Source organism: Nothoprocta perdicaria, unplaced genomic scaffold (assembly GCF_003342845.1).
Source record: "Nothoprocta perdicaria isolate Ctin4 unplaced genomic scaffold, notPer1 scaffold_158, whole genome shotgun sequence".
Lineage (NCBI taxonomy): Eukaryota > Metazoa > Chordata > Aves > Tinamiformes > Tinamidae > Nothoprocta > Nothoprocta perdicaria.
The window spans coordinates 539483-544358 of NW_020454738.1; positions in this window are offsets into that span (position 1 = coordinate 539483).

The window sequence follows — 4876 nt, forward strand, 5'->3', positions numbered from 1 at the left end:
AAAGGAGAAAGAAAGGAGAAAGAAAGGAGAAAGAAAGGAGAAAGAAAGGAGAAAGAAAGGAGAAAGAAAGGAGAAAGAAAGGAGAAAGAAAGGAGGAAATAAACACACAGATCAAGGTATAGTATTTGATTTAAGGCATATTTCTAACAAAGCGGGGCCCAAGGCAGTGTAATGGTGCTCCCCAAAACAGGATCTTCCCTGGGATGCAGAAAACAAACCCAAAGCTATCCAGACAACAACCAGAGGTCRAGGGTGAGATGCTAAAAGCTATATCATTATTAGTGGTCTCAGGGAGCTTTAGTTGCATGTGACTTTGACAGTTCAGTCATAAATAATGGTGACACAGATGGGAAAAGGGAGAAACTTCCAGGATGTTGCTTTTGTCTTTCCAAGGCAAAATGGAACCTCCTAGTCCAGGACATTCAGCACTCCAGGACCCCGAAACCACGCTCACACTCACACTCACACACAAACTCTCTCTCACACACAGAGGACATGGAAATAAAGGAAGGACGAGGCCATCAGCCCTGCACAGGGCCCAGCAGGCCGCGCTGCCCACGCGGGCCGCACACGCCGACCTGCGGCGCACACCGACCCCTTCGCTCCTAAAATCACACGCGCACCCACCCGCAGGCCAAGGTTTCCCACACGGAAAGCCAGGAGAAGCCCCCGTTTCTGTGGAACCACCCCGATTCCCTCCCCGAGCGCTTGCGTTCCCGCTGGAGCCGCCGCACTCCCCCCAGCCCCGTTACGGGCAGGGCGGGCGCCGCCACCCCCGCACCCACCCGGGGCTGCTGCGGGAGCCGAGCGCGGCCGCCCCCGGCGCTGCTTCCTGCTTCCCGGCCGTCCTTTCCCTTTCCCTTTCCCTTTCGCTTCCCGTTCCCGTTCCCGTGGCCCTTCCCGTGGCCCTTTCCGGCGCGCGGAGCCTCGGCGGCGCCGCCCGCCGGCCGCGGCCCTGCCCGGTGTCGCGGCGCCACCTGGCGGCGCCGCGCGGGGAGAGCGGCTGCTGACGGAAATCCCCCTTTCGTGAAACTCCTGATTCCTAAAATTCCCGTCTTCTGAAATTTCTGTTTCCTGAAACTTATGTTTCCTAAAATTAATTGCCTTCCGGGAGTTTCTGTTCGTTTTCTGGGGCGCTGCTGAGCTGATCCCCTCAGAGGCCTGCGCGTGAGCTGCTGGTGCAGGGCCTGTTGCTACCCGTTTAGCTTTCCTCCCCTGYGCAGGGATTTGCTTCTCTGCTGCCTTGAATTTTCCCTGTGGTTTCACTGCCTGATGTTATAATGTTGTGCCTCATGGTGAATGAAACCCTTTGGCACAGCCGGGTAACTGAGCACCGTCGCTGCACCTTGGCCATCCCATCCGTGCCCTCCTCCAGATGTTGAGCAGCAGGAGGACAGGTCCTGGCAGGATTTCCCACAGTTTTTTTTTTTTTTTTTTTCCCTACCATGGCACCTAGTATTTATCTGTCCTCTCTAATTCTCCCTCCTTTGATCAATGGTTTGATACAAGAGCCTCCTGTAGGAAATGCAAGACGACTTGGATATACCAGATTTGTTCTATAGCCCCCTGCTACTTCTCTGGAAATTTTGTTCAGTTTGGTAGTTGCTGAGTTGGTAGGGTTGAGTTGGACTGTACATGTGCAATGAAACCTTTGGAATCTCCTAACAGGAGGCATTCCAGAAAACTGAGACTCATGGAACTATTTCTCATTTTCATCAGACAAGTTTTCCCAAGAGCACGTTCAAGAAAACCCTTCTGTGCATAAGCCCTGAGAAATAGCCTGCATGCAACAGGTAAACGTCACTGGTTTGGGTGACGAGCTCCCCATAGAGCACCAAATTCTGAAGACTTCACTTCATTTTCTCTCCTCTGTTGAGGTTACACACAAACTGAATAAAAGACTAATTTCTGTGTGTCAAAATATTCCAGGTAAATGTAAATAAAAYATGGAAGTGAATTTAAATGAATCCACCTTTGTATAGAAGGTGGGCTTCCTCTGCAAGTTCATTAGTAGTTGTTTCTCCGTCTTGTTTTGGCTAGGTCTCATTTGACTGAGCCATTCTGGCTTTAAGTCCCAGGTACAGTCTGGTAATTCTGAAATATGAAGATGTGAATTTTAAATCAAGCTTTTGAAAGGAGCTGTGTACAGGCCATATGGCTAGGTTGGCTCTGYTAGTCCTGTGTTCACTATCAACTAAATTATCTTTTTTAATGTTTCCTTGGTCAGTTTAATAAGCTTCTTATGTGGAGGCTCACTATCAGGGTCTCTACCTCAGAAACAGGGTTTTAATACGTGGAAGCCTGAAATATGCAGGATGAGCTGTGATCCCTTGGCTTCCTTTGCACTGTCGTTACTCATTCTTTCTCAGAGCTCTGACTACATGGGAAATGTGACTTTACAGAAGGTATTGGAAAGATGAAGCTAGCAGTATTGTTTTGGCAAGCCTTCCAGAAATGATTATTCTGTCACTCAGTAGAAGAAATCAGAGGCACAGTGGGGTATTCACATACATCRCAGTTTTCCTGTGGTGCTTGTGGTGCCCAGAATCCTTCTCCAAGCGCAATGATTTCTCTTCTGCTTATGAGGTTTCTATCCTCTCATATACATAGTTCTCTGCTTGCTCTGATGTCTCACCTCTCCACTTCTCTACAGCCAAGATCCTCTGTGTCAGTGAAACCTTTTATCAGCCTTGTCAGATGATTAGGTCCCCACAAGGTGATGCTCTGCTGTGCTCCTTGTCCCTTGCAGTTTACRTTTCAAAAACAGTTGGCCAGTGGGATAGTAGATTCTTTGTCCAATACAATTTCCACAGAGAGATAACAAGAAAAAATTAAGACTAGAAGAGTTAATCTGTGGACTGCTTCCTGACCCACTCTATCCTGGTAGGAGCCCAAGGATAAGGKAGGCAGTGAGGTGGATAAAATGCTCTGGGAGCCAACATCCTCCTTGCTGCTTTTCTCTTTTTGAAGACAGGTCAGGCTTTTCTGTCCCAAGAATGTGTTTTTCTCACTGACATGCTCAGGGCTTGCTTGGTGTGCTATGAGTTGTGTGTGTGAGGTCATGTAGCAGATGCGATGCCCATGTGCACTCCCACCACATGTCCAGAAGTGATGTATGTGAATGTGCACATAGTGGCCATGGGGCAGGGAGTCTCCCACAGTGCTCATGAAATGATGCACGTGTAATTTTATGAATGAGAAATAAATAAAGAAAGAACTTCTGAAGGTAGCCTGACATGCTGGCAGAAAGATGGCATCACTGCTCAGCTGTTAATCCTGCATTATCAACMTTTGGAATTTTAGTTCATCATCAAGAAGAGTGAAACAGCATGAAGAGATGCAACAACCAGTACAGAGAGCAGATAAGATTTTGTACATGTAATGAAGTTGCAGTCTTCAGAAATTAAAGAGCATAGAGAATTCCTAAAATGAARCAGTTTTCAAAAAGTGCATACAGAGATCCTTCATATCACTGCATAACCATTTACCTTCAGATTGAATTAATAGCCACAAATTTTCAAAATCGTGTTATTGCTGGAGAAGAAGTATCAAGCTTATTACCTACTTAATTCTTGGCACAATTTTAGTGGAGAAGTCAGTGCAAAAACAGTCACCTGGCTATATCACATATACCGGATGAAATGGGCCAGCATTCCATAATAACCCTATAAAGGAAGAAAAACGTTTGCAAGTGCATGTGCTTTCTTTGCAGGTGTTGGRTGGTTAATTAAGGTGACATTAATTCCCAATGAATTAATTATGAATTGCTCATCCATTTCTTATTGATTTAAATGTCCTTTGCAAATTTTATCTTTGAGATTGGATATCCTATTGTCTAAAATTAAGGCATCTACCTGTTTAAAAAAAAAATCAAAAAAAGAAAGAAAGAAAAAATGCTTGCCATTTTTCTGAAGAGACTCCTGCAGAATGGATAATGAAGTCATTTTTATTAATGACTGTGAAAATCAAAGTCTCATTGTCAGTATTTCCTGGAGGCTTTATCTTACAAGGAAGTGCACATGAGGTTGAAACAGTGTCACAAGAAATTTTCAGGAGCAGAGATGACAATCTGCCTACACAAAATGAGAAGAAATTCTCTTGTGATTAAAATATAATTGCTTTCAAAAGCAAATGCAATATTTACCTATTGAATTTCCCAGGCATATATACGAACGGGGTATTATCAGACAAAGCAGATTTAGTTGTGTTATTTTTTACTGCAGTCACTGTGTGTAATACCCAGAGACGCTGAGCAAGAGATGATTTACACTAGATGCACACTGAAAAAGTAATCTGCTAACAAAGAAATTAATATGAATGCTATGTTATTGTGGAAAAGGAGGCAGACTGCTATTTGCATTTTAAGTAGTTAGAAAGTGATCAGAAGTTAGTCTAATGGATACAATATGAAATTAAATGGATAGATCCAGAGGTAGTTCTGATGTTTGATTTCTGAGAAAGTAAATCCATTTTACACATCAGTTCTCCGTGATACACTTGGCAAAAAAAAAAAAAAAAGCACATGCATACATTTGTGTTGTTGTTTTACAGATTTATGTAGACACCATAAACTTCTTAGTTTGGGATTTTTGTTGTATGCAGAATACTTTTCCTGGGAAGTAAGAGTTAATTCATGACAATATGCACACTGTAAATCCTTTTTCAGAATCTTTCTGGCTCACTTAGCTTATACAGATTTACTAGGGCTTATTATGTTACTAGTGCTTTAAAGATATTATTTTTAGAAGAGAAATAATGTAACCATCTTACTAGTTTTTATCTTTTTTTTTCTTTTTCTTTTTTTTTATTGTGCTCCCTTTCATTACTCTGAGCCGAGCTGTTCTCAGCTATAGTGACCACTTCCATAARGTCTGGT